Genomic DNA, 12,630 nt, shown 5'->3' on the forward strand with positions numbered 1-12,630 from the left:
ATGAAATCAGGAACAGCAGCCAGAAATATGAATTGATGTGCCCCAAAAGTATTTATTGTAATCTATTTGTAATAATTTATGTATCTATCCATGCACTATTAATTGATAAATGCTTGCTTTAAATAAATGCGATAGTCATGGCTTGTTATGATTTAGATTTGCTTTTTTGTGATTCTCATGAAGCTGCTGAAACCTGCCTTTGGCCTCCAGAAAAATTATTTCGACATTTACAGTCATGAACTATCTAGGTGCTTTGGAAATGCAACAACATTGCATTCCTCCATTGAAAACTGAAGTGTCGGCCAAGAAAATCATTTGGAGCATGACCAGATGACTGTGTGAACAAAAGATCAAGTACTTTCTCAGCAAGGAAAGGCATTTAGTTAGATCTACACACACAGACATCCAAACAAAATTTAAGATGAGTGAACAGAAACTCTTCTAGGATATACCTGTAGTGCTCCAGGTTTGATGACTGTCAAAGGATAGTGGCTTGAAGCAGCTAAAATGATCTTATTGAGAGGGGTGTTTTTTTAAAGGAAAAAGAGACTGAAGAAAAGGCATGAATTCGGCATGCATCCTTCTTTCAGAAAATACAAACTGTAAGCTTCCTTGTTTTTATTGCTTACTTAAAATGGAAAGCTTTAAAGCATTAGCTCAGAAGTTTAAAGGAGAATTTCCTGATGTGAAGAATAATACAGATGCTTTTCAAGTATGGAATGTGTTTCTAAAACATGTTTGTAAAGTTTCAGGAAAAAGATAATCATGCTTTAGGTACTAATAATGGCAAAGCTGTTTGGATGGCTAAAGCTATTTATGCGTATAATGATTATATGGAACAGGTACAAAAAGCCATACTTTCTCATGCACATGACATGGAACATGAAAAATCAGTCTGAAGAAATCGCAATTAATTTGGTAACTACTAACAGTGTTTTTTCTATCTCAGTTGACACACAGAGTTTCATACAAGTAGCTGAAGCTGCACTCAAGGATGTAAATTATAGAAATGCACTGAAAGATTTAGAGTCAGATTTGGATAAGGCTAAGGCCGCAGACAAAATGCAGGACGTCAATGATATGATAAAGAGAGAGGTTTAGCTACTGTAAATAATCTTGTTAAAAAGTTCTAAAACAGCACAGAGAGCCAGAGGTCCAAATAAAAAAATAATGCATTCAAAGGGGCTAAAGTAGATGTAAAGTTCACTGAAAAAGAACAGGGTAGAAAAGAAAAAAAAGGCATATGAATTGAAAGACCTGCAGTTAAAAATACATCACTTTTTGTTCAGACCTCTTTGATCACAGCTGACCATGTCATCAGGAATAAATTATTTAAAACAGATGGTGAGCCAAAGGAATCTTGGCAAGACATAGGGCCAGATTCAGGAAGCCTCCGTGTAAGAGTTATAACTCTTACACGGAGGCTGCAGTTAAACGGTGTGATGTCAGCATGTCATGCATATGCACGAGGTGCATGAGGCATGCTGAATCACACTGTAACTCTTACATGGTCCGTGTATGACAGTAGGGGGCGTGTCTGTTGGCTAAGCCCTGCAAGCGGACACGCCCCCGGAAGTCTATAATGGCTGAAAGTAAACAGCCACGAGAAAGGCCATGGAAATGTGAATAAACACACTACACAACACATGCCCCCACAGACCAGCAATGTAAAGAGTGAACAGATGTTATAAAATGAAAATGATAGCTGTTTTATTTTTTTTAAACCCCGTAAATGTTTGCTAGGCGTGTGCTCATGTGCGCAGGTGTGCTACTAGCGCAACTGCAGTTAGCAATCAGTGGAAAAGGATATAAGAACTACATATGCAAAGCAAGCCAAGAAGTAATAGCATAGCGGTAGAGTTGTTGGCTTAAGAGCAGGCAGGCAAGGTTCAAGCCCACACAACAACCTTTTTTTTTTTTTTAAATAAGCACTAAAAAGGCCCCTGACAGTATTGTACAAATGTAAAAGAATCTCCTTTTGTAAAATGGAATGAAATGGAGCATATATTTCCAAGTAATACAATAATAAAATTATTTAGAAATGTACTGATAGCTAAACTGCAGTGAGACAGAGTGCCCATAGCTGAGTAGTGTTTCACAAACTGCAAATTGCTTGCCCGTAGCTAAGCACTGGTTTAACAGGCTCAAACTGTGTGCAACTAGCTGTGCTTAGCTTAACATGCGTGTTACTAGCCAATTAAGGTGTAACCCAGCGCACACCGTTTGCGCGACACACCCACAAGCTAACCGGCGGTGCGCATGCGTGAGCTCTGCGCAAATGAGCGCAGACTTGGTTTTAAGTGCTTAAAAGTGCTTTTGGCATGTTTGATTGACAGGTCCTGAAGTCATTTCTAGACAGTCATAAAAACTGAAATTCAGTGGTCAGATTCGAACCCAGGATACCATGCACTAGAGTCAAGGTACTAAACTACTAGGCCATGACAGCAGTACTCAGAAAAGCAGAAATAGCATATATATAGGATGTAATCCAAAATGGAGCATGATAAAGCAGTTTCTGTGAAGTAGATACAATTCCAAAATGGCCAATCATAGAAATGTGCGGGAAAATCGGCATATATAAGCCCCATAGACGGGAATACACAGCATAAACGATTGTAGAATAGACCTGCAGGCAGAATGAGTGGAGTAGGGGAGGGATGTTGCTTTCAAGCACAGCGGTGGGGCATTGAGGAGTCCAGATACATGGTCTGGCTCCTAGTTCACCATCATGAGGCCCAACTCATGCAGGGTCAGGTCTCATGGGGAGCGTACAAGGCAGAGGCATGGGACCAGTTGGCTTATGATCTCACTAGTGCTACTGGGATTCCACGCACTGGTGAGCAGCTCCATCACCACCATGCGGACCTGAAGCAATGTAAGCAAGACCAGTTGACCCAATGGATCCAGGAGGCCCGGGATATGCCCAACGCCCCACTGCTGAGTAAGTTACATTTTACTTATGTATGTAAGGAATTCAACTAGCTGATACCATGGAGATGTGTATTCCAATATTACTTGTTTTGTATTACAGCTGCAGGTGTCCGCTCTATGAATCGATGGGCACATGACCGCAGGCTGGCGCGGCTGCACCACCATGCAGGTTAGTAACCCCACCTAGTACTTGTAAATAAATATTATAGTATAGCATGTAGCAGAACACTGCAGTGTATTGATTAAAAGTATTAGAATGTGCAAGCAACAAGTGAAAGTCTGCAGGTATGGCTGCAACAAGTTCATCAGTATGCAAGTGAAACTGGAAATATAAGTGATATAAATAAATAGTGCTGTAATGCAGATGTCCCACCATTAATTAAATGTAGTATAACCTGCAGTAGTCTCAAGAGTACAGCTTCAGAATCTGAGGTAATCACATGTGAGATATATCCCCTGTTGAAATGCTGAATCATGACAGAAGTGAGGCTGCTGGAAAGTGTTGGAATCACCACAGGTCTAATATGTGAACAAAGCCTAGAAGTACCAACCTGAACTGTGAAATTGCAGGATGTGTGAGAGTGACAGAAAGAGTCATGTATCAATGAATAAAGTAGTAATAACTCCTGAATATATAAGCGTCAGTGTGGTTCTACAGAACTAAATGCATGTGGGAATTAAAACTTAACATCCCAAACTGATTTCAGTGTGTCTGACTCTTGAATATTCAGGCCAAAATCTGTATATGGTGATCACAGTCAGCAATTTGCAGATAGAATGAATGATTGTCTGACATACTAAACATCCATAGTTGTCCCCTGCCCTGTCATCAAAGTGTAGCAGGATGATGTATCTGATCAAATTCAAAATAACTAGGATAGTGATGTATCTTTAACAGGTCTAGCATGACAGTCAATTAAAAATCATTTGGAAACTATCACCCACAAGTTAATTGTGTTTCTATTACAAATGTATATCAATGTATAATTTATGAATGTGTCATCATTTTCTTTCTCCACCCCACCCTATAATTGCAAATTAAAAAACTCACTAAATATTGGTATGTGAACATTTCATTAACCGTGGACATTTGTCCTGTTTCAAAAATATATGCATGTCTGTTGTTGCATGTGCCCTGTTCATACCTGCAAACCTGCAAACCTGATGGCCTGTTGCCATTAATCAACCCCGCATGTTGTTTGATTGTGTATTTCCGTTCAAATAATGCATGTGATATTGATATGCCCGTTGTTCAATGGTGTTAATATCTGGGTGTTTGTTTAATGGGAATACCAATGCATGCTGTTACAACTAATTTGAATGGAATAATATGCCACTAACCCAAACTAACATAACATACTCACAAACCTAGAACGCTTGGGAAGGCAGGTCCCAGCGGACCCACCTCTCCCACCTCAGCTGGTGACTGCACCTGGCACTAGTGCCCAGGCTGGACCCTCCTCCGGTGGCCCTGTGCCACCTTCGGGTGGAAGCGCTGCAGGGGAATGGAGCCCGTCCCCCCTCTGCAAGCGTGGCCGGAGGAGCTCGTCCACTCACCCTCCAAGGTGTCCGGTCTGTGGTGTGAAGGGAGATCCAAGACTCTGTTCTTGGGCCCCTACGCCAGCTTGAGGCCCGGGTGGCACAGCTTACGGGCATGCCCGTTGTCCCACCTGCACAGCCCCCAGCACAGCCCCATCCTGGGCTGTGAAGGAACAGTGGCAACTGCCTATGGGTGGGGATATCAGTTCCACTGTTGCCATCTGTGGGCTCATGTGCCCTGGATATCCCAACCTCCGGCCCTATCAATTGTGTAACCCCCCCACATGTGTCATACACTGCCCCTGTATGCGTCTTGTCTGTCTTGTCTGTTAACCTACCCAACCTACCTCCCCAGCTATACCGACTACCTCACCTGACATACCACTCTCACCTGATAAAAAAAAGAAAAAGGGCACTCTGTACCCACAAAAAAATTACGCCCCATACATAGCTGTCCATGTTGCACACATGTCCGCTGGACATTGAAACTGTTAATTACAATTGGCTGTACAACAGGTATTACTGTTGTCCTGACACCTCTCTCAGGGGTGGAAGGTTCCAAATGTCACACCAAATTGCATACAAATGCACAGCTGTTGCTGAGAAAGACATGGGCAGCTATGGGTCTCACCTACATCCTTCCTGCAAATTCCAAGCTTGTTTCCCTACTGTTTTACCCTCTTTGTGACCCCTTTTACACCACTTTCCTGTCACCCTTTTTTCTTTTCTTTCAAAGAAAATAGCAGGTGTCTTGGCTTGTGTTGTGGAGCTCACCGCCAGTGCGCATGCGTGAGCTCCGCGCAAACGAGTGCAGACCTGGTTTTAAGTGCTTAAAATTGCCTTTGGCACTTTTGATTGACAGGTCCTATACTCAGTTTGAAAGAAAAATAAATTCCTACTGTCAGTCTCGAACCCAGGTAACACTAGTCTGTATGACCTACCACTAAGCCATGACTCTCATACAAGAACATAGTGCTAAAATAAATATAACATGTAATAGTAGGAATCAATATAAAGGCAATATAGGATGTGTGCTACCCAAAGCATGTCAGGTAGATCTTTAATGCCCGAATTACTGGATTCCCATACTAGTTTAGTGTTCACGGAAACAGCCCTGCTAATTGTTAGCTTGTACATAATAATGTAAGGTAATGTACATATATGAAGGTATGTATATGTACACATACATATATATATATATATATATATATATATATATATATGTATATATATGTATATATATATATATATTAATACATATGAAATATAGTGGTAGGTGTCAGTATTCATACACACTCACTACAGGAAACAGTGAAGATAAATGCAGCAACCAGAATCTGCAACACAGCCTAACCCCTGTGAGACCTACTAACCCCTTTAACTGCTTAAAGGTGCCTCCAGCACTTTGATTGACAGGCCCTGTACTCAATTTGAAAGCAAAATAAAAGCATACTAGTAGGCCCTACCACAAGACTATTGTAACAGTAGTCTGTATGACCTACCAGTAAGCCATGACTCTCATACAGGAATATAGTGCTAAAATAAGTAGAACATGTAATAGTAGGAATGAAGATAAAGGCAATATAGGATGTGTACTGCCCAAAGCATGTCAGGTAGACTTTTACTGTCCCAATTACTGGATTCCCATACTAGTTTAGTGTTAACAGAAACAGCCCTGCTAATTGTTAGCTTGTACACAATAATGTCAGCTAATGTACATATATGAAAGTATGTATATGTGCATATATATATATATATATATATATATATATATATATATATATATATATCAATACATATGAAATATAGTTGTAGGTGTCAGTATGCATACACACTCACTACAGGGAACAGGTGAGAGAAATGCAGCAACCTGAATGTACAACACAGCATGAAGCATGAGAGACGTACTAACCTTCACACTCACAGAACACTGTCAACAGCATACCAGCATGGTCCACGCCCTTACAATCTGAAAGGGCAACGCCTATCTCACATACCCTTTTATAGCACTGTCCTGAAATCACAGTGAGACATGCAATCAGTACACAACTGGCTGCATGCAATTAGCAAATGCTGCCTTACAATTGGTGCAGAGGCCATCACATGGACCTATGCAGATACCTACAAAAGCATCCTGTACTCACACTCCACACATGCAATACATTCATTGCACAAAACCGACAGAGAAAGAGAGAGAGAGAGAGAGAGAGAGAAAAGAAATAGACAGCCAGCAACAAAACCAGCAGCAGCAAACAGCAAGTAGCACCACTGGCACAGCAACAGCTGACACAAACACAGGTAATGCAAAGTAGCAGGTTAATACTGTGTTTACTGTGAAACCTCCAAATGTATCATAGTTCACTATCTATAGGTATGTCCATGAGATAGGTTGTGTGTACATAGTCCTGATATATATACATATGTAATATTGCTGTACATGTTGTCCATACTTAAAACTTCCATAGCTTAGAACACAAGGCCAGTTATGCATATGATGCAGTAGTTCCCAGGGTCAGTAGAGGTTCCCCCTCATTGTTGTGGGACCACTGTGTATGTATGGCGCTGTTCAGGTACATATCCTGTAGTATGGCCAGGGTTTAATATCAGTCTGTAATGTGGTGCTATGTTCTCTAGGGGTGAACGTATCACACATCCAGGGATACCATTTTGTAACAGTGATGCTGTGTGTTCTGCAATGTTGAGGGTGGCCCTCACCTGGACATGTGAGATGATAGGGAGGTTACAGTCATCTGTGATAACTAATTCCACTTGTGTTGGAGAATGCTTTTGGGATACCTGCACCTAAACTGTCTGCAACAATGTTGCCAATATCTGTGCATGTGGTGAATGTGAAGCATCTTACCACTGCTGACCACAGATGCCTTGCCTTCATGTGAATCTGCCCTGTGCTGCAGTAGCCTCCTGCTATTGTTATAGAATGTGCCTGTATCTGTAGTCCACTGGACAGGATAAATCAGTGGTGTGCATACGGTCTGGGTTAGATATGTGTGTGCACATTACATGCACTATGTGGGATGTCTGTGGTAAGCTTTTGCAAAGGGGCCAGCAGTGTGTGTTGTGGCTTCCACTGGCCCAGTGGGCTGCATGGATAGCATCACAGTCCTAACTAGTGAATAACTGTGTAATTACATACATACATAGCAAGGTAGTGTACTGTGCTTGTGGTGTTGTTGGGATATGTATATCCAGGCTGAGTAATGTGTGTCCACATCACAGGGTTGGATGGCAACACACATACAGTATGTAGGGATGAACACCCAGAGTGTTTCAGACGTGTTGCCTGTGCAGACATATCTGGCCATTACCTGCGCATCCCCCACAACACACACACATGCAACATATGGCAGAAGTACTATAGCAGTACACATAGGTTCATAGGTTCATACTAGGCTATTTGCCCTAGGGCATTGATAAGCCTAGTAGAATGTGTTTGTCTTTTGCCACCCAATCAAAGGTTATGTTGCTATGCCCTTTTCCGAGGTTAGTATACTGTGCCTCTGTCTAACAGTGACATAGACGTGATACCCGGGGTACAACTATGATCTCCACTCCATCCACTCATCCATATTCCTATGAAAGACAGTCAATGAGGGACTCTGCCTAACCTGTACTGTGAGTTCATTACAGAGTGAAGGGAGCCTCTGGGTTAGGAATATGTCCCTCCAGCATGTCCTATTTATGTCAGTGCTAAGGTTCAGGTCTCCTGAGTGTGTGGCTGTATGGGAGTTTGATTTCCTGAGGTACAGCATGTCCATTACGTCTGGGTTGGACATGGCTGTATATGGCAGGCACAGATTGCCTCTGAACAGGCAGTATGCCACTGAGTCCAGCTGGATTTTCTTTAACTGGGCAGCTTATGGCATCTGTTTGAGCCCTTTGATCCTCTTGATAAGGTACTGTTGGGGTTTCTCCAGTTGCTGTAGGTGTCTGGTTAGGTACATCCCATAAGGGGCATTCTACTCAATTATAGGCCTGATGATAGATGATTAAAGAGGCACGATGACCTCCCCTGCTGTACATGTGAATCCCTTCATGATTAGCTGGGCTATATAACATGTCTTTCAATCCACTTTGGCCACGTGGTTGACAAATGACAGATTGCTATCAAGTTTGTTCCCCAGGTCCCCAATTACCTCTTCTGTACTTAATGGCTTAACACCTATGTGGTACTTTGCCACCAATGTGGAGGTGTGGGAATCTTTGATGAATATTGATACTCCCCCTCCTTTTGTTGTTTGGTCCAAGTGTTGGGGCTGACAAGAATGGTAACAGGTATAACTTGGTAGTGCTGGTGTGCTCCTGGGAAACCTGAAACAGGTTTCTGTTACTGCACAGATATCGATGTCCATAATGCTAAGTAGAGTTTTGAGTGCGTGTATCTTGAGGTCTAGACTTCTGGTGTTGAGTAGCATTACTCTTAGTTCCTCATCCTTTGTGATACGTATGGATGTGGGTTTGCCTTATGATCCTTGCCTAATAAAGGCACTATGGGTGTAGCAAGAACTTTTGCCAAAATCCAAAAGCCCAGGGGTGACAGGTGCAAGCTGTCCCTAGCAAAGCACCGTGGCTTGTACAGCATATCATCCCAAGCTGACAGGCATTGGCTTACCTGTGAATGACACCAGTACTTCAGTCAATTGTTGAAAGTGATCATCTTGCCTTGATATTGTGGCATCATTCTTGGTGAGGGTAAGATGCTACTCAAGGTCAGGGTCATACTGTCTTGGGCTACATGCTCAGAGAGCTCCTTTCTGTCTCATGTCATGTAGTCCAGGGAGGTATGTGTCAGGTCATTCACACCAGCATGGACAATGAGTGAGTCATACTTGTACTTGCCTTGTAGTTACTTGAGTGTTTGTGTTATGTGGCAGGTCGTAGTGCCTGACAGGCTGCACACTGTGACCCTCTCCTCGTTAAGGCTGGTGAACGTGATGTCAGTGTGCCTGATGATAGAGGCACCTATTACAAGTGTATGAGGTGTGTTGTTTACTGTTAAGGGCTGTGAGTGTTCAGCACATTGCCTTTGTGAGATATGTGTTGCACGTGTTTGTTATTGTGGTAGTGGTTGCTTGGGTGTCTGCTTTGGAGGTCTCTGCTGCTTAGGCAGATCTTTATTCTGAGCCTCCAAGTATGTTTTTGTGTGATTATGTGTTTGTTTTGTTGTCGTGGTAGGTCTATGTGAGACTGGAATTGTAGTGAGTGTGGTTTCCTTCTCCACCTGACTGGTTATGGCAGTATTGAGTAGAGAGAGCCTAGCCTCCAGTTTGGTATATGGTTGCATCACTCACATGTGTTTGAATTTGTTGTTAGGAGGAGGGGGTTGTCTGTGTACATGCGGCTGTTATAACACTGCCTCTGGATTACCACACTCACCAGCTGGACTGGAGAGGAGATTGACAACTGACCCTTGGACATGCTAGAATACTATTGTGAATTCCATAATAATTGAAAACAAGGTCCAGTGGGGAGTGAGGGTGTAAAGATATTACTTACTACTGCTGACTGATATAATAGCTTCAGTGAGCAAGTGCCAGGTAAGTTAAGTGCAATGTGTTACAATTAAGTAAATGCAAAAACGACAAGCAGTCACTTGCTGTCAAGTGTAACAAGGAAATACGTACAGTAAGCAATGCAGATATCAGTAGTGATACACAGAAGTGCTGAGAAGCTGTGTATTATGTGGAAGTAGCGTACCAGTGAAATAACAAGCTAACAAATAACAAGCATATAAACAAAGCTAGATTCAGGAGGCTTGGATGTAGTGTATGCTACAGCAAACAAGGTGTACCAATGTCAGTAAGATACAGTTCAAATATGCAGGCACTATAAACCTGAAACCAGAAGTTCCCTGCTATGAATGGCAGAGTACAGCCTATTCTCACACAAGAGTGCAGACCACAATCCTTGTTAATGTTAAATAACTGGCCTGAAGGCCAACTGCTTATACCAGAACTAATACACTTGGACACTGGGCTCTCAATCAGCAGTTCTCAACTTAGAAGGATGAAAGCTATGTGTCCTGCCACCACAGTGCTTGCCACAAACCTCCCTAATGTAAAACAACTGGTCTGAAGGCCAAGTGCTTAATCCAAAAGACTTAGAATGATAGCTACACTTTAATCAAGTTACAACCAAGCGGTAATAAGTACAATTTAATACTCCCTGTATAGAATGTGTGCCATATATTGCTGACATACTCTGCTGATAACCTGTTTGTGTACTTTTCCAGGGAGATATGGCTCCGAAAAGGAACCCTGCTTACTCTGCTGCAGAGGACGAAGTGATCCACCAGAGTCTGGTGCGTGGCTATGACATCCTGTTTTCACGCACCACCCAGAATCAGCAGGAGAGGTCGGCACTGTGGCAAAACCTTGTCAGCAGGATAAATGATGTTGGCATGCATGATAGGACATATGAGCAGGTGAGACATCACTGCAGTGAATTGATTAGAAATGTCCACCAGCGTGCTGCAGATATCTGCAGGCAACAGGTTGCCACAGGTGGGGGGGGGTGGCCACACATCCCCCCCTCACCAGACAGGAGGGGCTACTGCTAAGTGTTGTGGATCCAGCCCCAGAACAACAACAGCATCAGACGTGCATCATGATGGAGGTTGGATCCACACAGCAGCAAGACACCGAGCGTGCAGGTAAGATGCCATATTTATTTATTATTTGTTATTTATTTTACGTTTGTTGACCGGGCTAGTCTAGCTGGATATATGTCCATTTTCAGTAGAGGCCCGGGGAGAAAAGCTCCACACATAACATAATAAAGGCAGACAGACAAGTTGTTAATAAAGACATACAAAATAATAGAAATATAAATCAACTTGTTAATAAAATCAACATACATTTAAGGAACTCAAACAGTTTAAGCTCATAGACAATGTTCTGTCGGTTTCAAAGCAATTTTACCTAAAGCATAAAGGTTATGCAATAAGGCAAAAGCCATATAGATAACAGTTAAAGCTCAGAAGGGTAGAGAAGTAAAAGGAGTATGAAAGATAAAATAATAGGGAAGAGGCAGGAGTCAAGAAGAGAAGAGAGGAAAAGAAGGAAGACAGTCAAGAGGAGATGGGAGAGATGGGAGAAGTAGGTCAGAGCATAGAAGGACAGCAAGGGAAAAGAAACAGGGTAGAAGCTAGTTTTTACGCACAATGAGGGGTTAAAGGTAAAGAGAGGGTGGGGAGAGGGAAGTTAGCCTGGAGTACTACAAGAACAAAGCCAGTGGTTTTGGAAGTACAGTTTGATTTGTTGTTTGAAGAGAGGTAAGGGTGAGATTAGAGTTAACTCCTTGTATGTACATATGACTGTTCTGTACACTGTTACTTCATGCATGCATAAGGTGTGCACGTGGTATGTATCTGTCATCATGATATGTAATTGTGCATGTGTGATACTGACATTATGAGCAGCTGATGTGTATAAGGGAACTGGTGTACTACTGAACTGTATCATATGCAAAACAAATGGCACACTTGTGCCCACTGACATTACTTTCTTCATATTTCCAGGTCCCTCCCATCTAGCAACGAGGCAGGCCATACATGCTGGTGAGTGTGTTTAACATTACCTGAAAACAATTTATAATACTAGTAAGAGTAGTGTAACTCTGTAGTATACATGCTGGTGAGTGTGTTTAATAATACCTGCAATACCCAGGTTAACACTAGTAAGAGTAGTGTAACTCAGTACTGATGTGTGTGTGTACTGTGGGGTGTGCATGTGTGCAAGTGTGCCTGTGCCCATGTGTGCATGTGTGTGTGTGTCCATGAGTGCATGTGTCCATTTCTGAATGTGTGCATTAGTATTGAAGTGCATCACTGTAAAATATGTGTTGATACTGTAATCTGTGTTCCCTGTTTTCCTCCCGTAGGTTCTGGTGCTGCTCCGGTGACCTGCAGCAGGGAACCTGAATCTTGTGCCCCAGGTACTGATGATGATGAAATATCTATAATGGTGCAGGAAGGTGTGTCTGGGTCTGCCATTGGTCAGCCAATTGACAGTACACAGCTGTCAACCTCTTCAATGCGCACAGTCATCCTGCCGTTACATCCTTTGTCACCATTGTCCCTAGGTGATGGACAGTATGCATTGGGCATAGATCAGGGTAATGTGGTACCTGTGGTACATGCAT

General features: G+C 42.5%; 1 long non-coding RNA gene across 1 annotated transcript in view; it reads left to right on the forward strand.

The window, feature by feature from the left end:
* The first annotated feature begins 364 nt into the window (after positions 1–364).
* LOC122808983 overlaps positions 365–12,630 on the forward strand; it is a 284,030-nt gene continuing 271,764 nt past the window's right edge. The window contains exon 1 of the long non-coding RNA XR_006365850.1: positions 365–602. This is a non-coding gene — a long non-coding RNA (uncharacterized LOC122808983). The remainder of the gene's footprint in view (positions 603–12,630) is intronic.

Source organism: Protopterus annectens, chromosome 8.part0 (assembly GCF_019279795.1).
Source record: "Protopterus annectens isolate FY-2018-M chromosome 8.part0, PAN1.0, whole genome shotgun sequence".
Classification (NCBI taxonomy): Eukaryota; Metazoa; Chordata; order Ceratodontiformes; family Protopteridae; genus Protopterus; species Protopterus annectens.